The 26,660-nt window shown below is 39.7% G+C and overlaps 1 protein-coding gene and 1 long non-coding RNA gene across 3 annotated transcripts in view; both read right to left on the bottom strand.

Annotated features, from left to right (window-relative positions):
* mid2 (midline 2) overlaps positions 1 to 2,991 on the bottom strand; it is a 165,225-nt gene extending 162,234 nt beyond the window's left edge. For both annotated transcript variants that reach the window (XM_041797602.1, XM_041797603.1), the window contains exon 1: positions 2,763 to 2,991. The gene's annotated coding sequence lies outside the window, so the exon portion shown is untranslated. The remainder of the gene's footprint in view (positions 1 to 2,762) is intronic.
* Positions 2,992 to 9,020: 6,029 nt separating this feature from the next.
* LOC121516816 overlaps positions 9,021 to 26,660 on the bottom strand; it is a 92,570-nt gene continuing 74,930 nt past the window's right edge. The window contains exon 3 of the long non-coding RNA XR_005992509.1: positions 9,021 to 9,136. This is a non-coding gene — a long non-coding RNA (uncharacterized LOC121516816). The remainder of the gene's footprint in view (positions 9,137 to 26,660) is intronic.

Genomic DNA, 26,660 nt, shown 5'->3' with positions numbered 1-26,660 from the left:
TAGCATCTTGTGTATTAGGAGCAATACTTTTGGGAGTATGGTGATGAAGAAAAAAACGATAAATGGGTAACTACATTTGGCAAGGGCATGCTGACAATGTCCTGCAAAAAGGTGTAGTTGCTTGCAGCACTAGCATCACTAATTTAGCCACACTTGCCAAATCAAACTGTATCCATGAGCCTCAGACAATTTTTAAAAACAATCCTGACTGTTTTCTGTTCTCCTGCCTTTACACAAGTCTGTCATCCTGGATTTAAATTTGAGTTTAATCAATTTAGAATCTGGTCACCTAGGGACATCCCTAGTTTTCTTAACAGCAACAACAAAAAGTTCTTAGCACAGTCCAAATTGCGTTAAATCTTTTGCTACTTTTTGGGACCAAAATGTTGCTCATGTTGTGCAATCTTGACCATGTGCAGGAGTCTGCATGCAGCTTTAATGAATCAATTCCTCTCTTATGCACTTTCCTTGTACAATTGATGAAAGTTTGTAGTTTTTTTTAAGTTTAAGTACTTTTGATACAATTGATCATTAAATGGACAGACTGTATTGTTTGAAAATGTGGTGCTGAAAAGTACCTAACACAACCTTATTCAATATCAACAGAATCAATATTCTTACAATGTAAACTTTAACTATTTCAAGACATAGAGCATTAAAATTCTGCTATCCCCATGATCCATTAGATTTAGTCCAACACCATGAACCACAATAAGTTTCTTTAAATCTACACCCCTTTTCTCAATCACTGTGTTGTCCTTTGTGAATGGAAAGAACTTTACACAAAAAATGCCAAACAAGTCAGGTTGAAAGCAGGTAAAGCAGACACAACACAATGTGCTTTACAATGTGTCTCGCAGCACTGACATAGAGAAACCTCTGCTGTTCTCCAGAACAACAGAAGAAAGAGAGAGACTTAGAAAGCTGGATGGTGGATGGAGACAGATGATTGATGCATGGATAATCCAAGAGAGAGAAAAACGAGAGACAGTAAGAGAGGGGGGGATGAGAGAGAGAGAGACTACAGGAAAAACAAGCCTAAAGATAGACACTGGGGAAAGAGAATGTATGGCTTTTGGAGGTGTAAGTGGCAGCCCGGAGCGCTGACATGTCTGCTGGAGATGGAAGCAAGTGTGCTGATGTGTAATCGGCCTGACGAGGCATGTTGTGTAATGGTTTGACAGGGCATCTCTAAAGGCATTATGGTTCAAAAACAAGACAGAAATAGGTAAACTACTACGGTGCACTTATAGGATGTGCACATGGCTGATTGGGTTTGTACTCCTGGTCTGTCTTATCCTTTTCTTAACTCAAACAAAGCAGGGTATAAACATAAAAGCTGAACTAACTCCACAAGAAAGATCCAGTGGTTTAAGCCACACAAAAGCAGGGAACTATTCAAGATGTCCTTTTCTGGCAGAAAATCTCCTCAAAACAAAAAAGTGACCTTCATGCAATCCAACACATCAGCACACAGAGGCATACAAAGCAGGCCAACAACAAGCATGTTGTTCCCTGAGCTGAGCTCAGCAGGATCATCACAACAAGCTGGAGTTCAATGTTTGGCATTCAGCCCTGCATGAGAAGAATTATGTGCACTGACACATCAGCGCTGCGCTGACAGCTCTGTGCATTTCATCATATTTTGACAGGATATTAATTCCAGGGCATTGGCTTTCTGCTGCTCCACCCCAGCAGCAGATTTGATTTGGATTTGGGAGTCAGTGATCATCAGATGTAATCACACGGGAAAGACTTCTCCTCAAAATGACATTTGCACTTCTGTCAAACTTGAATTGCTTACTGAGGCTTCAATGAGGAATGTAAAGAGCAAAAATGAATGATCCAACTGGTATTAAAAACTACAAACTCGATGGAGTATCACAGGGATTCAGAGATATCTGAGGAGATCAAGTTGATTTCTACTAAAATATCTCACTATTTCCTTCAAAAAGTAGCTCTAAACTTAACAATATAAAACAATAACAGTTTAAATTCACACAGTTCTGTTCCAGGGATTAAAAAAAGAGAGGAACCTCTTGACAGAAGCCTACGGGGATTAGGAGTAGCAGCCCAAATCTACATTATTCTAATTTGGAAATAGATTATATGACCTCTCTGTGATTTATGCTATAGCAAGACTAAAGCTCCAATGAAGCCTTTAAAAAAATCACATATGAGCATATGGACACACGTGCTTGTTGAAACACATCAACATGCTTTGCTTAGCAGCAACACATGAATCTCTGCTGAATCATTCTAATAAAAGCTGTCTGCAATGCTGTGCGCAGCAGGGGTGCCCAAAGTGAGATCCGGGGATGCCTTACGCTCCTTCAGGGGGACCTCGGAGTAAAAGGACAAAATATGTCATTTTATTTTAAAAACTGATTGCTGTCACTCTAAGTACACAACCAATTGGCTAAAGTAGACTTATCTGACGTCTCAATCACAACATAAATATGCTCGAAATATGGCATAATATCAGCTGGGTCCGCGTGGATATGAATAAACACAAGAATCACTGAGTTAGAGCTTTAAACCAGCAGCTCCACTCAGACACATCCACTCAGGGATACTCAACAGAAAGCTAACCGAGAGCACATCAAGAAAATCCCAGTGGACGTTGGGAATAAATCACCACCGGTTCCCCTTTCTATTCCCGGGTGCCCCTCTCGCCCCGGCGCGTCTGTGCGCTGACCGAGCCAGACACCTCTGCGCGCGAGGCGGGCAGGAGAGGGAGGGGTCTCATTTCAGACACCTACCAGCTTTACATGCCGAACACTCTTTTCTTCTGTCATCTTGAAAAGTAGCCCGTAATGAAGTTGGAAGAAACGCAGGAGGAGAGCTGGTGCTATTGATGATTCCGTGTCCCCCTTAAGTGTGATCCAAACGGCGCAGCGCGGCAAAAAAAAAAAAAAAAGAAAGAAAGAAGAAATACACACACAGCCTGGTGCGTTCAGTGTCAGTCAGCTGGCTGCACTGCTCCGCTGGCGACAGCTCCCAGGCAAGCGGAATATTCAAGTTTGGAAAAATGAGAGAGGGAATGAGGCACAGTGAGAGCGAGAGAGGGAGGGAGAGAGAGAGAGAACAGGCAGACAATCACAGGAAAGCGACTCCTCCTACCAGTACAATAAAAAAAGCAAAAGCAGCATAAAGACAGGCTTCTGAGCACAAACTGGAACACTGTTCCTGTCGAGGCAGAACCAGTTTAATGTTATACAGTTAGCAGCAGACTGGAGGTATGGTGGCGTATTAGGGCAAAAAATGACTAAAACTTTAAATGAAAAAGAGAAATTACAAAACATGACAAAACACTACATCTATGGGAAGAGAACTCAGAAATATTTAGATCATAACGTTGACAATTTGAATAAAATTCATGCAGTTTTTTTTTTAGATTATTGAGTCAGAAATTTATGAGCCACAGAAATCAGAATATTTAAAATTACACTGTTAGAATTTATGAGAAATAAAACTCATAAATGAAAATATTTGAGATTACAACATCAACATTTATTAAAAAAAATAAAACAAAAAAACCCCAGAGATTTTTAAGTAGGGCTGTCAACAATAAATAAAACTGATAAATTAACTGAGACTGACAATAAGTGCATCTATTTTCATCACAATTGATTTCATACCTTATCGTCCTTTTCAACACACTTATGATAAGCCATGATAGTGTCTCCTTACAGCCACAGTGATATCAAATAAGTCTCACACTGCTACTAATGTCTCATTTCACTTTAAAAATCTCACTGACAGCTCACCAGACAAGTCAAAAGTCATCTACACCTTCCCTTATCAAATATTTACATTTTTACAATCCCTTTATTTACTTTCAATCCATAACAAGTTCTTTTTTCTGTAATTAAGTTCACACTAAAATCTTTAACCGACAAAATAAGGTATCCAGAAAGGAAGTCAATCACCCTTAGGACGGCCCAAAATCCAAATGACACAGTTTTAAATAATGGAATTAAAAATGTGATTAAAATGATGTGATTAATCCCAATTAACTACAGAAATCCTGAAATAAATTGCAATTGAAAAATTCAATCTTTTGACAGCCCTATTGTTAAGCCTTAAATTTGCAAGAAACAAAATTCCAAAATGTGTCATCTCCAAAATTCAGAGACTTTTTCTCACATATTTACATCCTTATAATCTGAAGTCTAAATCTTTTTTTTTTTTTTTAAACTATGAATATTATCTTTTATACTGATTGATGATTTACTGGCACTAATTGCCGTAGAAATAGACTTTATAGTAATAAATACTGGAATCAAATTAAACCTAAGGTCAAAGTGGCTGATTAGACCTGGGATAATTATTTGGTTACGTTCGGGGGGCCAGTTCCTGAGAAACGATCCCACTTGAAGGGCCTGAGAGATATTTCATGACATACATATGTGTAGTGATTTATATAGCTTCTGTAAATCAATCAAACTGCTTTGGATTTTTATAATCAGTAACAACCTCCTCCTAGATGCAAGCATAAACTTTTTGACAATCTTTGCAGTTGTAAATGGCTTTTTTCTTTTTGCCTGGAATCCATGCCACCAGTGGAGATGCTGATATAGAGGTTTCCTGTTCTGTGCAAGCCCAAAAAAGGTTGCACAAGTTGTCTTAAAACGTTCTCTCAAGTCGTATTCTTGTACACCGATATGCAGTCATTGCTGAAAGCACACAGCTCTTACACAAACAGATAAAAACAATGCTTCATCCACTTGCTCTTAGTTCTTTTTTTAAGGAGTAGAACATTTCTTTCTGGTTTACAGGCTTTCATGCTCACAAGAACAGTGTGGAAATGTGCACTCTAAGACAAGCGCAAGCACACGTGTCAGGCAGAACGAGAGGATTTAAACAAGGATAACTGCAACATTATGAAATAAACATGACCAATAATCATGTCGCTACATCCAAATTCTATTATTTCATAAAAGAAAAATGTGTGGATCATCTTTAAACAAAAGTAGTCTACTTAAAAGGCCACTAAAAATCTCCTTGGGCACCTGACATGGCCCTTGGGCCTCCAAATAAAGCCTGGGCCATGTCAGTCTTTTATGGGAGCCTTAGGAGGACATGCTATCATACATTTTATTGTACTACCCTTTCCTGTTTTATCAGATACATTTTGGTTGATTTCTAGAGTCTTTCATCAAGGACTAATGGGCTAATTATGAGCTTTTTTTTCAGACTCTTTAGAAACTGACACATTATCACAGGAATGGCATTTCCTATTTGCTGTTTTTTGTAATTGTATGTATGTCTGGGTAGACTGCCCTTTGGGATGAATAAAGGTGCCTGAATCTGAAAACTGTCGTTATTCTCAGATGAAATGAATAAATTAATTAATTAAAAAACTTTGAAAACCAATGTTATGGGCATTCATGTTGTAGCGTTGATAAGGCAATAAAGAGAATCAGAAACTGAGAGAGAGTTGGGAATGACATTTGGGAAAGGAGCCACACATGGGACTTGAATATGACCACCCATACACATACAGACAGATTAAGCTTTCTGTATGTACTCTGCAGTCATTTTGTCTCTATTTTCAGATGTTCTCTTGAAGCTTACAGATTGAGACCAAACTCTGCAATAGGCTATCACTTCTAATCATGGGGTGCAGTTTTGAGTAATCCCATCAACAGTTCAAGCAAGAGCAGCAAAATGCAGCAAGAAGAAGAATTTGAAAATAGCTCACAGAGACAGACAACCACAATAGAACAGCTGGGTGGAGGACTAACAGAGCAGTAGTGAAGGAAGATGTCTGTGTGGGACAGCGACCTCTAGAGGATTCCATTTTTAACATCCGCCCAATGTAAACATATAACAGAGGGCAGTGATGGTTGCAGCAAAACCCCAGATCTTTTACCGTACTTTAAAGAGCAGAAATGAGCCTTCAGAGCGGTACCTCTCACAGTATTGGCTGTAGCCCTCTGGTGGGCCCTGTAGGTGCTGCAGGTGGGCTGCAAAAAGTCAATTACAATAAATATCAAAAAATAAAACACAATTGGCTGCATCAATCCCAACTGCCATTGCACAAAAGGTGGGGTACATTCTGGACTGGGCACCTGTCAATCACAGGGCTTACAAATAGAGAAAAAACAGCCAGGCACACTCACACTCACACTTACACTTACGGGCAATTTAGAACCAACAATTAACCTAACATGCATGTCTTTGGACTGAGGGAGGAAGCCAGAGGACCTGGACAGAACTTATGCATGCACATGGAGAACATGCAAACTCCACACAGAAAGGCCCCATCAGTCCAGGTTTTGGACTAGGAACCTTCTTGCTGTGAAGCAGGTGCAGCCCCCCAGACTACGGACTCAAGGTCCAACGATCACAACACAGACAGACAGCAAAACATATAAAGCAAACAAGAAAACTCAGGCTTTCAAGAAAACAACCACAAAGTACACATTATCAGAGAAACATGGAGTAAAATGAATTTATGTGGTGTCACTAGGGCTTCTAGCTAAGAACATTGTCTGTTGAGAATGCAGCCATGTCATTACTGTAACAGTGTCAAAGACTAGCCTGTAAGGTAATCAGTGGTTTAATACAACTAAACAGAGTCGATTAGAGTACAGGACAGCTGTTCTCTAACCCTGGATAAGAATGAATTAATGACCATAGATTGCTCTTCATTTTCTTCTCCTGGAAAAATGATGCAACTCTGAGTAATAAAGCCAGCTCCAGACATGAAAAGCCCTGCGTTGTTCTTTGCCATCAATAAGTAAAACATGGAGGAATAATACCATGTCCAATTGAAAAAGAAGGCCCTGAAGGCAGCAATTAGAATATTCATAGATTTAAACATGGGGAGAGGTGGTTTGTAATAATGGTGATATTACATTTTAATTTCCTGGATTAGCTACATTATGTGTGTGTAAATGCATGTGTGTGCCAAGTTATACCTGTGTGTTTTGGTGTACCAATAATGGCTTTCCATTTGATAAAGCTGCTTTATAAGCTTGTTTGTTCTGCTGTATACACACTAGAGACTTGATTGTACATCCATGTAGAGAACAATTAAAACTTGTTTGCTTCTGTATGTGTCCACAGGTAAATTTGAGTGTTGTGTGGAAATGTTGCAGCGCTTAAAACATTCTGCAGAGCTTTTCCATCAGACCGCTCCACCACATTGCTGCTACTCTCTGCCCTGCACCTGTGTGACCTTACACTGCATGCAGCACCATTTCATGTGCATTCCTCTCCGCATTAAGCTCACATACACTTTCAGGTTCCCACTAATAACACACAGATGCAGGAAACAGTCAGGGAAAGTGTAGAATTGATGTTAACGTTCCACATAAGTGCTCTTCTTTGGGCTCCCGCAGAATCAGAAAAGTGTTCTTGACATTTTAACAAACTGCTCCTGTATCAAAAGCGTTTAAAAGCCGAGTTCAAAGGATCCTTTGAAGAGCTATTTCTGGCTGTTGCACCCCCCAAAAATGTCTAATTTCTGGTCATGTCAAATACCATTAGATTTCCCTTTGCTGTCAAAGGATGTGGGGTAAACACTTCAATAAGACTGCCTTTATTGAAGCCACCTTTGAGGCATTATTGACCGTTTAAAGAGATCAAAAAGTACACTGGATTATTGGCTGACACAAAAGATACACTGTCAGATAACTTAGATATGAAAATAATGTACCTATGAGTTTAACAATGAGTCTACAAGCAGACAGTATCAGTAGCAAAACAGGTTACTGAGTGTAAACAGTGGCAGACAAGGTGTGGCCTCACAAACAGGTGCACTCCCGACTGTCAACACGACATCCTGTCTGTCTCTTTCACCTCACACTGTTTACTATATTTATCTGTCTACACTATATATACACTCAAATACAGACATGCCTTCTGCCCCTGTCTTTACCAAGCTCCTCTCTTCCTGTGCACAGTGACATCAGGACCTCCCAGGGTGACAATCGTTTTGCTGATCAGTTCTGCACTGTTTTCATACGTCTGTCTGCAACGCTTGTTCTTCAACAAGATGCTGGAAAATGTGTCAAATTCGAACCATGCTGGTGTTTCCAGGTAGATGTCAGCTGTAGCTTTTAAAAGAGTATGTCTTAACCTACAAAGAAATTTTGATTTTAAAAGGAAACAGTGGTAATTTGCATTGGTAAGAGTTGTTTTTTTGTACTCATATCTCACATATTTTGACAATTTTGAAGAATATTTAAAGAACACCCTGATTTTGATTATTTAACTGTAATTCCCATGGGCATATTTGGGATTCTTACAGGTCTCTTTCCAAAAGAAGGTAGCCTAATCTGGTATTTAATTTCACATTTAACAATTTAATACGTATGTTACAGGTCCAAGCACATTCATAAAGTATTCAGGCATCCTTCACTTTTTTTTGTTTTCTTATGCTGCAGCCTGATGCTATGGTAGAAAAACCATTTTTATTCTCATTAATCTACACTCAGTACATCGTAATGACAAAGTAAAAACAGGGTTTTTTCTGCAAATAAATAAAAAATAAAAAAAGCTGAAATATCACATTGACATAAGTATTCAGACCCTCTGCAAAAACACTAATATACCACTTGAAGTATATTAAATTGATTGAACATGATTTTTAAAGGCACACACAGCTCTATAGAAGTATCCTGGCAAAGCAGATGAATTTGCCAGACTCACGTTTGTGCTGACCTGAACACTGGTCAGCCAATCAGCGTTATTTGAGGAGAATGAGGTGGTAGCTACAGGCAGGGTTTAGTTATCCCAGCCATTTGCAATGGCTGCTTCCAGTGTGGTGATTAGCTTCGATAGCTCAGGTGAAGCATTTATTTTATCAGAACTTGACCATGTTTCTCCATGCAAAAAGAATAAAAACAATTTAAAAAAAAAGCTTTTCATGATGGGAAAGATGTTTTTGCTCTACAGGCGACGTGTTTTAGCATGTGTTTGTGAGAGTTATGGGGGAAAGGGTTTGCTGTGTGAGTGGTTGTATACAATGACTGCTAGAAATCATTTCTTTAGTAAAACAAGAGCAGAAAGGTTTTAATGATGGAAAATATGTTTTCTCTCTTCTCCCACTTTGATTGTTGCAGGTGAGGTTTGCCGGTGTATCCAATGGCTGCTGCCATGGTAGCCATCATCTTGGATGTAGCTGTGGAAAAGCAGCAGTTTAATCAGAACTGGACCACATTTCTTTTTAAAACAAGAGCAGAGAGCTACACTGAAACCTTGTCTTAGCAAAGATGTTTTTGCACATCTCTCGACCAGCTTTGGCGTCAGTTTTATTCACTGAGAAGCTTCCCCATTAATAATCTACTACAGTGGTAGCCTGTCAGCTTAAGAGAAGTACATGTGTACGACGTCAATTTGTCTCGTAGCTCTGATTGGCCCGTCATGAATGTGACATACAGAACAATCGTCCAATCACCTTCCGAGAGTTTTTTGAACAGTGCTGTCCTTCCCAAACACTTTATGGGAGCTTTCCCAGATGAATGTGGAAGGCATCCATGTAATGGGTATTTGAAACAGTAGATCTGACATGTCAGGTTACTATAGAAGGCCTCACACCTGACAATACATGTCAGAGTAAAAACCAAGCCATGAGGTCAAAGGAACTGCCTGCAGAGCTAAGAGACAGGATTGTTGCAAGGCACAGATCTGAGGATGGCTACAAAAATTCTTCTGCACTGAAAGTTCACAAGAGCACAGTGGCCTTCATAAATTTCAAATGTAACATGTTTGGCACATCCAGGAGTCTTCCGAGAGGTGGTCATTCAGCCAAACTGAGCATTCAGGGCAGAAGGGCCTTAGTAATACCCCTTTCCCATTGGCCGAAAAACCTGTTTAAACATGCTAACAATCGGCTCCTGTTGGCAGTGGGAAAGGCTCTAATCAGCATTCAGACCTGCGTTGACTGACCCTGCAATGGTCACAGGTTTTAATCGGCTTGCCTCCGATCGGCTCCAGTGGGAACATCACACCCGGGTTAATGCGGGAAGACTTTGGCGTAACGTGCCTACGTCATCATATCCCGCCCTTAACTTGGGGCAACAAAAGGACGCCAGCTCTCACAGTCACTCACTTTAAAGAGATTTATCTAAGTTGGAGCGTAATAAATCTGTCTCTTAAAGAGGGAAAGTACTGCACATTCACTGTTTTTGTGTTTTGTTGTTGTCGTCATGATCACGCCTTTATTTCACATGCGGGTGCATGACAATGATTAGTCCTCCTTGTCATCAACATCGCGCAGCTGTGTAATTTCACAGCACATATGAATACTAAAATGCTTTGCTAGATCAGTCTTGCTATAATGAAGATATCCGCTGAGAAAAATTATTTTTTTCTTCGGACAGATTTAGCGCAGACAGCCTTTAATTTCTCCTGCCTATCTTATAAAGTCCTGTCTGTGTGCAGCTGGAAAGAGCTCCTTTTCAAACGATATAATCTATTAACCTTCTATCCTTTTTTATATTACTTGCCTGTTGTGATCTCATGGGTCCTTTTTGTTGTTGTTGTTGTTATCGCACAGAACCTTTATTCTGTCTGCTGCGCATTTAAGCCTGATGTGCTGGAGGAGGCAGGAGTTTAAAGGCAGACGTTTCGCAGCACAGCAGCGCAGTTTAACGGCACATATAAACAAAAAATACTTTTCTGGCTCACTCTTGTCATAATGAAGGTATCTGCTGAAAGCTATTTTTTTCTTCCTGCGTACAAACGCAGCTGGAGAATGAGAGACTTTTCTAAAAGGTTGTTTCTATTTCCTTTCATCATATGTCTGCTCCTTGGAAATGACTATATACAGTTGAAGCCAGAAGTTTAAATACACTATATAAAAAGGCATATAAACTTTTTTTTTCTCAACCTCTAACATTAAATCAGATTAAACTTTTCCTGTTTTTGGTCAATAAGGATTACCAAAATTATTCCTATTTGCTAAATGCCAGAATAATGAGAAAAGGATTTTTTTCAGACAATTTTTATTACTTTCTTCAAAGTCAGAAGTTTACATACACTAAGATTACTATGCCTTTAAACAATTTGGGAAAGCCCAGATGATGATGTCATGTCTTAGGAAGCCTCTGATAGGTTTATTGACAACATTTGAGTTAATTAGAGGCACACCTGTGGATGTATTTTAAAGCACACCTGAAACACACTGCTTCTTTGTGTAATATCATGGGAAAATCAAAAGAAATCAGCCAAGATATCAGGAAGAGAATTGTGGACTTGCACAAGTCTGGTTCATCCATGGGTGCAATTTCCAGATGCCTGAAGGTGTCACGTTCATCTGTTCAAACAATTATACGCAAGTATAAACACCATGGGAATGTCCAGCCATCATACTGCTCACCGCTGTGTCCCAGAGATGAACGTGCTTTGGCCCGAAAAGTGCATCTCAACCCAAGGACAAAAGCAAAAGACCTTGTGAAGATGCTGGCTGAAGCTGGTTAGAGTGTGTCATTATCAACAGTCAAACAAGCCCTGTACCGACATGGGCTGAAAGGCCACTCTCCCAGGAAGAAGCCATTACTCCAAAAGAAACATAAAAAAGCCAGATTACAGTTTGCAAATGCACACAGGGACAAAGACCTTAATTTTTGGAGACATGTTCTGTGGTCTGACGAAACTAAAATTGAACTTTTTGGCCATAATGACCATTGTTACATTTGGAGAAAAAAGGGGGAAGCTTGCAAGCCCGAGAACACCATCCCAACTGCGAAACATAGGGGTGGCAGCATCATGTTGTGGGGTTGTTTTGCTGCAGGAGGGACTGGTGCACTTCACAAAATAGATGGCATCATGAGGAAAGAACATTATGTGGAAATACTGAAGCAACATCTCAAGACATCAGCCAGGAAGTTAAAGCTTGGGCGCAAATGGGTTTTCCAAATGGATAATGACCCTAAGCATACTGCCAAACTGGTTACAAAGTGGCTTAAGGATAACAAAGTCAGTGTTTTGGAGTGGCCATCACAAAGCCCTGATCTCAATCCCATTTAAAATTTATGGGCAAAGCTGAAAAGGCATGTGCGAGCAAGGCGGCCTACAAACTTGGCTCAGTTACACCAGTTCTGCCAGGAGGAATGGGCCAAAATTCCTGCAAACTATTGTGAGAAGCTTGTGGAAGCATATCCAAAACATTTGACCCAAGTCATACAGTTTAAAGGTAATGCTACCAAATACTAATGAAATGTATGTAAACTTCTGACTCTCAAGAAAATAATAAAAAATGGTCTAAAAAATGATTTCTCTCATTACTCTGGCATTTAGCAAATAGAAATAATTTTGGTAATCTTAATTGACCAAAAACAGGAAAAGTTTAATCTGATTTAATGTTAGACGGTGAGGAAAAAAAAGTTTATGTGCCTTTTTATATAGTGTATGTAAACTTCTGGTTTCAACTGTATTCTTTTTTTTTTTTTTTAGTTTTCACCCTTAAATCTCATACTTAAAACTCAGCCGTCTCCTCCATCACCTGTTAAGCCGGATGGCAGCTGATGGAGGAGACAGGAGTTTGGCAGGCTGAAGTTTCTGTTTTAAATCATTAAAAAGATCGATGTTTGCCTGATATTTCCAAGAAGTACATGATGTGAAAAATTGAAATAGAAACATTGTTTAGAAAAGGTTCTCCTTGACTTAGCTGCGCTCATAAGTAGGAGCGCTGCACTTTACTAGATAATCCATGAGAAATTCAAGGTTGTAGGTGCTGAATATGTCAGTAGAACATCTATTATTCTCAGCAAATGTCTTTGTTATAGAAAGACTGAGCTAGAAAAACATTTCAGTGTCTATATGTGCCGTGAAATTTTGTTGCCTTGCTGCAATGGGTGTATAAAGCCTTTCAAAACGAGATTTATATTTCCCTTTTTCACATTTCTCTGCTTGCTGCGTTCTAAAACCTGCTCTCTACGACTTAGGCTGAATTGCTGGCGACTCCATCAGACGGCTTCATTCGAGCTGCTCAGTTCAGACTACTGCAACTCATTCTAGAACCGTCTCTTTGCATCGCAAATCTTCGGTCTGAACTGGGCTTTAGCTGTGTTTCAGCACGCTGATGATGATGTCACCAACGTGATGACTTGATGCACCAGAGGAAAAAAATAGCCACTCAACTCGTCTGCTGGTGATCAATGGTGAGCAATGGGAAAGGAGTCACTTGCCGATCGTTAGTGGGTTTACCCATGTTTAAAAAACTGGCTTTTACATGCAAATTTTAGTGGGAAAGCGGTATAAGAGAAAGATGACCAAGAACCCAACGGCCACTGTAACTGAGCTCCAGAGATCCTGTGTGGAGATGGGACAATGTTCCAGAAAGACAACCATCACTGCAGCCCTCCACTAATCTGGGCTTTATGCGTTATGGCAGAGTGGCAAAGAGGAAGCCTTTCCTCAGTGCAAAACACATGGGAGCTTGTTTGGGAATGTGAAGGTATTTGCATAAATAATTGTTTTCATTTCATTATGATGGGGTTTAGAGTAGATTAATGAGAAGAAAATATTTTTTTCAACTGTGGCATCCAGCTGAGACATAGCAAAACTGAAAAAAGTAAAGGGGGTCTGAATACTTTCTAAATGCACCATATATGCCGTACTTAAACTAATAAACCCAAATGTATTAATAAAGACTATATTATGACACACTTGTCCTCCCCAAACCCAACAGTGAGAAACATAATTAACAAGACTGGCAAAGTGGTTTATGCAAAATCATATAGTCTCACAACACCATTAAACCGTACACTTGATATAAAACAGTCTGAGGCCTCTGTCTGTTATCAATGCAAGACAAAAACAGCAACCCCATAAGATCATGACAGTCACATCAACACCATGAACAGTACTACACATCAAAAAAGTAGAAGTGATGCTGGCTAAAATTTACCCAAGGCTGTTTGTCAGTTGTCTCTCTATTCAGCTGCCCTATTTAGATAATGGCCAAATAAAAGCCCCCCCCCCCAAAAAAAAATCTTGAGTGATATTGACTCAAGTGACAATGACATGCCCTGTGCATACAAGGGGATACTTTTATGACCCAGACTATACAGAGGAACAGCTTCTGCAGATGGACACTCAGCAGGCCTAAAGAGAAAGAGGGGGAAACTTCAGTTAGAACTGGTGAGCAGGAGAGATTTCAAGTTATCTGGTAGTGAAGGTGTGTCGACTGTGAGCCCATGAACCCCATAGCGATACTGAGAGGGATTTAGTTTCAACACTTCTTCAGGATATTTCTGATCAAGGATAGCAGTTCACAGATGCCTGCAGCCTGCAGCACTCCCCATCCAGAGTTCCCTGCCTTGTGTTTTTTCAGACTTCCTTCAACTTTCTGAAGATAAATTGAAAAAAACAAAACAAGACAAACAAACAAACAAAAAAAAAAAACCCTGACCAGAAGTTTAGAGCTGTCCCTTAAGGGCCTGGCAGTGCTCAGGACCTAATTTCCAGAGTTCTGGCCAGCACTTATTGTTGCAATGCCAAAAAAAGAATCCTGCTTTAGAATCTGTAACGCTGTTTTAAAATTACTCTTTGTACTTCACATTTCCTTTTATCAAGGAAATATCCCACAAATGACATGCAGACAATGCAGAGGAATCCTGTCTTGACACAGGTCACTGTGTCACCGCTGTAGACCTGAAAACTTCACTCCAAAAAAAGACCAGGAAAAAGGAGTCAGATCGGTTGCTCTCTTCTTGAAAGAGCAGCACTGTGCAGTGCTAACACAGAGGAATTCTTGGAGGAAAATAAGACATTTCTTTTTTTTTTTTTCTTTCAAAGCGTACATTTCAGCCAACATTGTTTTCTTGCCTTTTTTTCCTATGATTGGCTAAATTACACATAGAAACTGTACCCATCTGTAGAACTGTATAGTGTAGCTTCTTTGCTGGTATAGCCTCAGTGTGCTCTCCTTAAAAGGGAACTAAAATTCCTGATGGCTATTGTCATTGCTATTGCCAAGTACCTCATACCCCCAAACTTCAAAAATACTGAAATATCTCTTTAACAAAACATTAATGAGGACTTTCATTCAAGTTAACGAGCGTGGGTTGACTGTTGAGTCTGGCAACTTCAACAAGGCTGTGTCTTCTTGTCCTCTTAGTAGCTGCCATTCACCTGAGTTTTGTGATGCCATGTAAAGGTCACACATCACCTGCTTTCAGGTGCAATGCATTTACAACTATTGGAAAACCCAGTGACATCAAGCTTTTAGCTTAAAACCCATTGTTATTTACTACATGAAAACCAGTCACAGCAATTTACAGAACAGAAAAGAAAAGAAGAAGAAACATGAGCAATCTTATGTTGCTTATCACTTCTGACAATTTTGTTTCTGGAGTGTTAAACTGTCCACACCTTCATTTTTGGTGAAGACATGCCCTCCTACAAATACAAAGAGAGTCAGCGGTATAAAGAAGAAGAGCAAAGAGGATAAATGTGTATACATAAAGGCCCAAACATACTCGGGCGGAACGTATGTGGAACAGACTCCGCAGGGGTCCGCGCAGACTCAAAGCGGACGTCCGCAAGGCCCGTGCACACAAAGCTCAAATTTTACGACTGCGCAGACTCCGCTCTGCGTACTGGTCTCACACAAAACACTGTTCGGCATGTATTTTTCACATCAACCCACATTAAATGTGACACCGACCTGCATGGGGCTAGGCGCCCAACTAGATCATCAAAGTTTTCACGTGTCATTTGGAAGTATTGAAAATGTTTTTCCACGTCAATACTTCGCATGTCCTTCACCAACATGGTATACTCCCCTTCCTTGTCTCTTGTGGCATTTAATGGCTGTACATACCACTGTCATTTAATTTTATTGCTTTGCAAAGCCAGCAGGCTTTGTCAGTGTAGGATGCCATGACAGAAAAATGTAAACAAAGCACAAGGACAGTGGGAAATGTAGGATTTCACAGAAATTTCACAGGAAACTACTACGCGGCAGTGCGCTCGACTATGGAAGCTCTGATGACTGCAGACATTCCGTGCGGAGTCCGCTCCGCTCACAGTACGCTCAAGTATGTTCAGGCTTTTAGGCACTGACTAGGAATACATAAAGACCCCTGGGTGCTGACGAAGTTGATAAATACTGATGGCATGCAGGTTATCAGTTAGGATTCCTGGCAGCCAATGGTGGAAAGTGTTTAGCTTTAAAACAGACACCTTGGGCTTGAATCCAACCCTGCCCATGAAATGTTTTTTTAATAATAACAATAATAACAATACATTTTATTTATAAGCGCCTTTCTGAACACTCAAGGTCACATTACAGATAAAAACAAGTACAGTAAAAACAATAGATAAAAGCAAACACAGTGACTGTGAAGCACGCACTAGTAAAACAATCATCATATTTGCAATGTATGTAAGATAAAAACATGAAAATCACTTCTGATATGTGTGAAACTTGATCTAAACATAGATGTTTGATCAGTGTCTTCAAATAGTCACAAAACATTTGAATTTTGAATCTGGTTTTGAATTTAAAAATGCTCTCAATGGGTTGTATCATTTCTTTAACAACCAAAGCCTATGAACTGGTTCAAGACAGCAAACTCAAATCTACTCTAACACGACATGTTCTACCTCTGCAAACACAAATCAAAACCACTCAACATTTTAGACGCGTTTTGAATCAGTCTAATGCTTTGGCAACTCATGCCTGCTGAAACCTGAAAGCTTTTGCTGTCACTGACTGCTTCTGCTGCTGCCACTGCAGTATTTCAAAGACTTACATCCAGCAAGGCACCTCATCGTAGGGGAAAGTTAATATCTGCTGGATCTTTCCGGCTGTGCTGTGTTGGGCGTTGTTTTAGGTGAGAGGGTAGGTCAGTCACACAGTGCTGCACATCATGAGACGATCGCTGATAACCTACCAAGGAGGTTATGTGATTGGGTGGGTTTGTTTGTTAGTGAGTTTGTTTGTTAGCAACATAACTCAAAAAGTTATGGACGGATTTTCATGAAATTTTTAGGAAATGTAAGAAACGGCACAAGGAAAAACTGATTAGATTTTGGGACTGATCCGTGTCACCGTCTGGATTCAGGAATTTTTTCAAGGATTCTGTACTATTGGGAGATAGGCTAATGGCAGAGGTCTGCGCTGGTACCACTTTACACCAGGAGATGGTGGACATGAGTAACTTTAATCACAGCAGCATTTTGGGTGTTTCTATTCAAAGTTTTTGAGTTTATAGAGTTTGAAAGATGCACGCCTGGTCAAGGACACGAGTTGGAGCGTAACAGAGAAAGACAGCGAATTGTAGAGAGAATACTCACAATGCTGTGAAGAATAGAGGAATATTCACCCTCTGCCATGACTTCCAGTCATCCAGTGAGACCATGGGTGAGACTGTCAATGCATCTGTTGGCATCAGCAGGCAATGCATCCACCTATTGCAAAGCTAATGCTTTGCCTCACCGTGTTTCCACCCCACCGGGGAGGGAGTAATCGGCAAATGCCATGGTGGGGGGCACATGGGGACGGATCCAGGAATTTTTTTAAAGGATTTTTCACTATTGGGAGATCTGTGAGGTCTGTGGTCTCTGAGTGCCTTTCTAGTTTTGTCATGTGTTGGCAACCACAATACAATCTTCGAGTCTGAATAAATTTTGGAACTTTAAATTGCTTTAGTAGTCTGAGGTGGTTCTTAAAGTGGGCCTGGGTACTCTTTAGATCCAAAGTGCCTTAAAATGACTCATCACTTTAATGATCAATAATGTTCAAAAACACTATTTTTTAAAACATCTATTTCAAAAGACAGGTGCATGGGTTCTATCAAAGTCTATCAAAGATTGCAAGCAAACTCTTGCACCAAATTGCTAAAATCTTCAGCAGCATTCTGGTATTTGAATATTGCCAGTGTGTTTGGACAATCTAGACAGGTGGCAGAAATTTGCTGGCAGATTTTGATGGTTTCATTCCTCTCATATACACCTGTCTTATGAAATGGATGGAGTTTTAAAGTTTTTGATGCTTATTCTGTGATGGATTTTTCAATCTGAGATGGACTGACCTGCAGTGTAAAAGTGTGCTGTGGTCCATGCTTCAAATTGTAGATGGGAATATCATCCAACAGAGAGGAATAGGACCATCCAGATTGTTATCAATGTGAAGTTCAAAAGCCAGCATCTGTGATGGTGTAGGGGTGTATCAGTGGCGGTAGCATCTGTGAGGGTCACATTAATACTCAGAGGCACAAAAAGATTTTGAAGCATCATATGTTTTTAACTAGAAGACACCTTTTCAAGGATGTTGCTTCTTAGAGGCATTATTCATTTGGTAATACTATCAGACCTTCCCCAGACTTACTGGGGTATGGTTTTTATCACCAGGTGTTTAAAAACCATATCATACAGGCATTTGCCAGGAATCTATGACTGAAGCATTGTTTTCACACTTCAGAGGTAAACTGAGTAACATCAGGAAGTTTCTCTCTATTTTTACTCTCCCCTCTATGGAGCATATGAGCCCTTTCCTCCCACCCTTCCTTTCCTTCCCCCAGAGGTGAAATCAGGAATAATAATCCAAAACTATTATACTAGGAACTGGGAATATGAAGTAATGTTGCATGTGTTTTTACACAGATACAGATTGGCCATAATTATTATTTGTTTTCAACAATGGTAAGCCATTTCACTTTACAGGAAACTTGTAAAGAGTTTTTTTTCAATCAAAAAAAAAAAAATTGCTGAGCAAGTTAAGACGCACATTAATTTCTCTTCAGTACTTAGTGACTTCAAGCCCAGGCACAAGAGTGGTGTTAGAAGAGAAAGTGATGTAACACAGTGATAAACATGCTCTGTTCCAACTTTTTAACATGTTGGAGGCATGTGTGTATGTTTCCAAAAAACAATAAAGTTTATCAATTTGAACACTGAGCGTTTTGTCTTGTTGCTACATTCAACTGAAATATAGTTTCAAAAGGATTTGCAAATTTCTGTTTTTCACATTTAAAACAATGCCCCAATTTTTTCGGAATAAGGGCTGGTATTTAGACATGCATGGTTTAGTTTTTTAGTACTGTGTTTCAGGCCATCGTTGTGTATTTTTCGCATGTATTTCATATCTCCTCTTTGGTTGTGCACTGAAAATAAGCTTGGTCTGTAAACTCTGTGGCATGTGGCATCAACTTGTATGCTTTTCTCTATGAAAATAAACATTAAATAACATGATATAAAAGGTTGCCCTTGAAAACAATAGACGTGATGAAACGTGCAATGAATTCTTGTGAAAGATAAAGGGCCTGTGACAGAATGAGGACATGCTGGAGGACGGAGGCGTCTGTGGACAGTAAACACAGTGGCCGCTTGAGACTCGGCCTGGCTATTGTGCTGCTGTGGCCCCAGCGTGGGGCACATTACATATCAAATTACCATCAGCGCCAGTACTTAGCAATGTTTGAGTGCCAGTGTGTCTTACATGCACAAATAGTGCACACTAGCATGACAAATCACCCTCCCCACCAAACTGTGTGTGTCCAGAGGAAATGCATCAGCTCCTCTTTTTCCTCTCCCAGCCCTCTGCCCACAGCTCATCAGGGACGTATTGTGCAGCAGCAGCAGTGTGTGTTTGGCTGCAACACAAACCATATCCTACCAAAGCATAAAAACCTTTGCTGCCCTCTGTTGAACTTTTTACACACAAAAACAATCATCCAGTTTCATCAATATTCTTCAGGCGTCTTGCTCTTCAAGTGTAGGGACCTTTTTTTTTAAACCCAGTTTTACTAAATCCTTATAATATTTTAAGACAATCACCCATTGTTAACCTAGCCAAATAGCTGGGAGATGAAATATGACACCCTGATCATTTTGAGCTGCTTCTCTTTCACGGTGCAACAACAACAATAACCTCTCTAAAACTTAAAGTCATGCATTTCTTAAACTTATATGACAGCAGTGAAGACTGTTTTTTTTTTTTAAATGTAGTTTATACTGGCATTCTTTAGCTAGGCTTTGCTTTTATTTGAGATAAATGAACTTGTGAATAAATCAATAAAAGATTCAAAGGGTGTGAACAAACAAGTTGCAGGGTGTGACGTCGCTTCAACAGATTTCTATTAGTCTCGCTACCTCACATCTGAGATTTTTCACCAATACAGTCAGGCTGCAGAAACGCTGTTTGCACTGCTAAATAAACTCAAAACAAATATCCTGAATCATGAAAAAAATGAAACATGATTTTCTGTTGTTGCTGGGAATAAAAAAAAAAACTAAAATCCTAAAGTTATTGTTGATCTTGATCATTTTAGAAATTCTGTAGTTCTTAACCCTTCCATACTGTTCATATGGCTTAAGTTAATTTGACCCAGGCCAAAAACTCCCTCATAACAGTTGTCTTTAACAAATGCTTGATGACAGGTCTAAACTGAATGCATAACTAGCATTACTGATATTAATGTACTGTCAGTGTGTGAAAACAATTCTGCAAATATAAATCACTTCCTGCCTCAAATGCTGCCCCTAGCACACACTTACAGCAGCGTGTTAATGGTTGAACTCTCCACCAGCTATGGCTGGCCCAGGCGATTAATACCAGAGTCACCTCCCTGGATAATTGAAAAAACAATAACAGCAGTGGTATTACAAGGCCGGCCAAGGCCTACCACTTAGGTCGTTTTCACACCTGAGAGTTCAAGGGAATTGGTTCGGTTCAGGGCTCAAATTGCAACCCGGTTGCCATTTCCTGTGGTTTGGTTCGCATTCACATTAGAAGTTACATTATGTTACGTGTCGTTCCAAACAAAGACCATGAAGGAGAAAAGGAGACATAGAAGACGAAACAGGAGATCCATCTTATTCTGCCTGTCTGTTGACAATGAAACAACAAATTATTTATGTGGTCTTCGGATTTTTGCTTTTGCCTTGGGGCATTAGGAGCAGCCAGTGAGGCAGCAGCGTGCCAGCATGGCGTTCTTTATATGAGACGTATAAATCTGTACTGACGAAGAAATGGTTAAACAGACACTGATCGAAGTACTGACGTATTTGAGTGTATTAAATTACATAACTTATCTGGAAATCATTATGCTTTATGCCTCTTGCTGTCTTTGGTTCACAAGTTGATCCACTATGCTTTCACACCTCATACAAACCGCACCATGGTTCGTTTGGAAGCAAACCAAGACCTCTTTTCTTAAGTGAGCCGGAGTTCATATAAGTTTCACACCACTCCAAATGAACCAGATATCTGGAAAAACTGACCAGAGTTTGTTTAAAGCGGACCAAACAGCTCTGGTATAAAAGTGACCTTATTCTATACCTAGAAAGGAAGATGGTGCTAAATTTTCTTCTGTGCTATCAAACAGAAAACAAATTTTTCTCACTTAGAAGGCATGCTTGAGGGCATTTTTTTTTTAAAAGTTTTTCCACTTGAAAGGCCTCCTAGTGGGCACTTGTCAAATTATGCTCCCCAAGGACATTCAGATGGGCACTTTTGCAGCATTTTTCAAACACTGTGACTACTTAATTGGCAACTACTTAATTGTCATTTTTGTCGACTTGAAGGGGATTGTAGTAAACACTTTGTCAAATATAGCCCACTAAAATGGCACCCTATAAGGCCCTTTTAAAAGTTGGGAGGGCATCCTACAGGGCACAGAAACCAAGGCACATGAGTGGCAATGCAGATAGATCTATTGATTGTGCAAAGATTCTACTTAGACTGAGTCACTACCGTCCCATCAATGACATGCCATGTGCTGTTTCAAAGTTTAAAGATTCTGCTAAACCACCATTTCTCTTTGATTTAATGCAGGTCAAATTTAAATGTGTATTTTTGGTCACTTTAGAGTTTCATCTAATCTTGGCTAAAATAATGACATTTAGGATGCTTTTACTGATCTCAAACATGTCAAAAAACCAAAATTGTGTGTAAGAGCTACAGTCACAGGATACGTAATGGGCACATCCATCTGGCGTTTCAGGTTATTCCACTGCAGCTTTACAAGATAACGTTTGCTCTGTTACTGCACACACATACTGCTTCCAGCCCCATGGCTGAATCCATACAGTTAAGCTTCCTCAAGGATGTAGTCTGACACAGATATTGAAGAGCTGTTGAACTGTAGCCATGCACACACATTGTACAGGTCAGATCAGTGTCACATGGGTGACTGGATCAGATTTGTCATAGATTGCAGCTGGCAGAGGACACCAAACTTAAGACACAGTGACCCCTTTCTGATGAAGTAACACCGTGCCCTTTGAATTGCAAAGGCTCTCTCTGTCTCTCTCTCTATTTCTCTCTCTCTGTGCTGTGCACTGTGTGAGTGCATGAGTGCAGCAGCAGAGGGAATACCCAGACTTTCTTATCACAGTCACATTGCCTTCTTCACCCTCTGGCTCCACACACAGACAGGCTGGAGCCAGAAACAGGCTGTCCACAGCCAAATTAAGGAAGGGATGATGACTGTTTCTTGTTTCAGTGGAAAGAGGAGACAAAAATTACAACACTAAAACACTGAAAGTCACGTTTCTACTTTTCACACATTCTTAAGAGGTTATTTAGCTGGACTTACACTGTATGGACAAAAGTGCAGGGCACACCTGTTAATTGTTGAATTCAGGTGTTTCGATAAAACACGTTGCCACAGGTGTATAAAATCAAGCTCCTAGCCATGCAGTCTCCATTTGCAAACATTTGTGATCGAAAATGTGTCGTTCTGAAGAGCTCAAACTTTTCTACAGTCAACTGTACATGATATTATTAGAAAGAGGAAGCATTTAGCAGCAATTCAGCCACGAGATGGAAGACCATAAAATCACAGAGCACGGTAAGTCCCCAACGCTCTGCTGATTGCATCGATGAAGAGTTCTGTCATTACAGTCTCCGTTGGTGTAATGGTCAGCCAATTAAATGATGTCCTTATAGTGTACTGTATACGAGACTGTGCCACTGAAAAACAACCTAAAATCAGGAGATAAAGCATTAAAATTTCATTTTCAACCCCAGCAACACATGTTTACAAACCCTGCAATAAATGATAAGTTTGAAATGAAAATAGAAAATCACAGATGGTTGAGCTCATCTGTTAAAAGAATGAAAAGCACAAATCCAGAAAATTCATCCATCCAACACTACTCTCTGTCTTCATGGACCAATCCAGTGTTTCATGACAGCAATGTTCTCCTTATGTAACTTCATTTGATGAGCTCCGATACTAACACGACTGTCTGAAACATTTAGAATGAATGTGGAGACAAATCCAGCTTTAACAACATCTTTGCATTATGTCATGTTGCTTTTTTTCTGCTTGAGTAACTGCCCGGGTTGTAAATACGCAGCGTCTCATCAGCTGTCACAGTCTGTAGAATCCCAGGACTGCCCCCCCCTGTGATGCAACAAGTAGAGCCTGGGCTTACTGACACAGCACCAGGTTGTGCAACATTTAGCAGGCTTATTGGTTAAAAGGACATGTTTGTGTTCATTAGTTTGAAATGAAACTAAGCTGAGACAAAGATAGACATCAGTCAGTGGGTCCCACACTACTGCTCCATTACTCTGCTGCTTATGTCTGCCAGTGACCCTTTAATGTTATTTATCTTACTTTATGGTGATTTATGAACTGCAGAGGTGGATTTAAAAAGGCTCACAGAAACAGTAGTGTGGAGCAAAAGATGTATATTAAAAAATCCATTTGTGTCTGAGCTAGACTTCAGAAGGAAGTTAAAGGGCAAGATGTGGGAGTTTATCAGCACAGCACTAATGTATCTGATCTCACCTCACCAAAGAATTACTTATTTTTACAGACAATTTCACCTAGATTGCCAGTTTGATTGCGTGACAGCATCAGATCTATGATAAAAAATATATCGTGTTGTACCATACAATATGTCCTGCTTTTCAATATATCTCAAGATTCATCCATTTTTTTCTTTTTTTGTAAACCTTTATTTGTGCTCATAGTCAGACATTGCAATATTGAACTGGCTTACAGTACACGATTACAGACTTGGCATGAAGTGAAATTTCAAACAATCTGTTGTATATGATTAGAGAGAAAAAAAAAACATTTATATTGGCCATCTCTGATTACTAAGATAACTTATTCATAAAACACTGAAAAATGCTGAAAGTCTAGTGATGGCATGGTGTATGTTTTGTCATGTGGTGTTGGCAATACGTGGAAGTTCTGCTGGATTATGGCAAAAATCATGATAATGATTACTTTAACTGATATTGAAATCACAACTATTAAAATCATTATGGATGCACAATATTTGATTTTTGCCATTATCAGATATGTCACTATTTACTAATTTATTTTAACCAATACAGATATCGATACTGATATGTCTACAGTGCTCCGAAAAAGTATTTTCACCCTTTATTTTTTTACTTTCTTTTTTCATATTTATCACTTAAATGTTACAGACCATCCAAAATTTTTTACATCAGATGAAGATAACCCCAGTAAATAAAAAAAGGGCCCATTTTCCAATGATGATTTCATGTACAGTGCCAGGAAAAAGTATTTGCCCCCTTTCTGCTTCCTGAGTTTTTTGCATATTTATCACACTTAAATATTTCGGATCATCAAACCAATTTTTATATTTCACAAAGACATCCCCTGTAAATACAAAATGCAGTGGCTGAATGATTATTTAGTTTTTCAAAGGGGGGAAATATCCAAACCTATCTGGCCCTGTGTGAAAAAGTAATTGCCCCCCTGAACCCAATAACTGGTTGTGCCACCCTCGGCAGCAATAACAGAAATCAAGCATTTTTGATAACTGGTGATGAGTCTTTCACATCGCTGTGGAGGAATTTTGACCCACTTTTCTTTGCAGAATTGTTTGAACTCAGCCATATTGGAGGGTAATTTTGTTTTAGTTTTTGAGCCATTCAGAGGTGAACCTGCTGGTATATTTCGGGTCGTTGTCCTGCTGCATAACCCAAGAGTGCTTGAGCTTGAGGGCATGAACTGATGGCCGGGCTTTGGCCTTCAGGATTTTCTGGTAGACAGCAAAATTCATTGTTCCATCAATCACAGAAAGTGGTCCAGGTCCTGAAGCAGCAAAGCAGCCCCAGACCATCACACTGCCAAGACCATGTTTCTTGGCATGATGTTCTTCTTATCAAATGCTGTGTTATTTTTAAGCCAGATGTAACGGGCCGCACACCTTCCAAAAAGTCCAACTTTTGTCTCATCAGTCCACAGAATATTTCTCCAAAAGTCTTGGGGATCATTAAGATGTTTATTTGTAAAATGTGAGACGAGCTTTTGTGTTCTTTTTTTTTTGTCAGCAGTGGTTTTGGCCTTCCATGGATGCCAGTTTTGCCTAGTCCCTGTCTTATTGTTGAATCATGAACACTGACTTTAACTGGGGGGATAACTTTAACCAGGTATGTATGCCAGGTAGGTTTGGATTGCATTTTTTAAAATAAACAAAATTATCATTAGAAATCTGCATTTTGTATTTTCTTTGGTTATCTTTGTGTGATATCAGAATTTGTTTGATGATCTGAGACATTTTAGTGTGACAAATATGCTGGCATGTGTTAATGAACTGTGTTGATTAACACTCCCCTTTTCACTGTCACAATGAACCATTAAGAGTCACTTGTTAAGCACTTACGGTTTCATTTCCCCCTGTCACAAAGACCTTCTGCTCCCAGTCAAAGATTGGCTGCTTAAGCTTGCTTAAGCAATGAAGGGCATACTGCACATTGTATTGGTTGCAGCATCAGTATCATTTTACATAGTTTGATTCGAGCTTCTTTGTGAACTTGAGAGGTTCTCAGGCTCTCAGGTGTCACAAAGGCAGGCTGCTCTGGGGACAGTTTCGATGTAAAACAACAGCTCTCACCAACCTAACTCATGACATTTGCTCCATAACAAAAAAAAAAAAAAAAAAAAAAAAAAAGAAAATCAAATAAATGTTTGTTGCATAACACACAGCAGAGCTGAAGTCCAGTGCAGAATGAGATTGATGGATTATGTTTGAGACCATCAGCTGAACTGACATAATCATATCTGACATTGCAGTGTTGGAATTAAAGCCTTGTTGCTGCAGAGTGGATAACATTACTGGTGGATTGTGAACAAAGCGTGTAAATATCCTCCCAGCCACTGCAGCAAAAAGCAGCCAACAGAAGCGGGAAAGATAGCAAGCATGAGAGGAAGACTGGAGACAGAAAAAGCAAAAAGACGGAGGAGGCATAGAGAGAAAATATGGGTCAGACAGAGAGAGGGAGATAGAGAGAGAGAGAGACAGGGAGAGCTCAGTGTAAAGCAGAATGTGTAAACATGTATAGGCCTCATAATCTAGTTATCCCTCAGCCTGATCAGATGCTTGATTAAAGGAAGAGTAAGAGGATGGACAAGTGGGAAGAAGGGAGGTTTAGGAGACACAGGATGCATGAAAGAATACATTAAGTACCCTATAGAGCAGGAATAGTTAAAGACGATTGCATGGAGCAGGAAGCATGGACATTGAAGACTCTTGAGTGGATTATATGAGGTTATGCACAAGTCATTCAAACAACCAGAGGGAAGACAGTTTACACTCAAAAAACATAATTATGCCAAAAACTAAACTTTACGTAATTAACTCACTTGTAAATTCCCCCTGTATTTTTATTACATTAGCTCAAGGTGAAATACTGCATTAAAGTAATGCTTAAGACCTTATTGGGAGAACTTTTGGAAAAGGCAGTCAATTTATAGGAG

The sequence above is a fragment of the Cheilinus undulatus genome, linkage group 10, assembly GCF_018320785.1.
Source record: "Cheilinus undulatus linkage group 10, ASM1832078v1, whole genome shotgun sequence".
Taxonomy (NCBI): Eukaryota; Metazoa; Chordata; class Actinopteri; order Labriformes; family Labridae; genus Cheilinus; species Cheilinus undulatus.
This window is presented reverse-complemented; position numbering and strand designations above follow the sequence as displayed.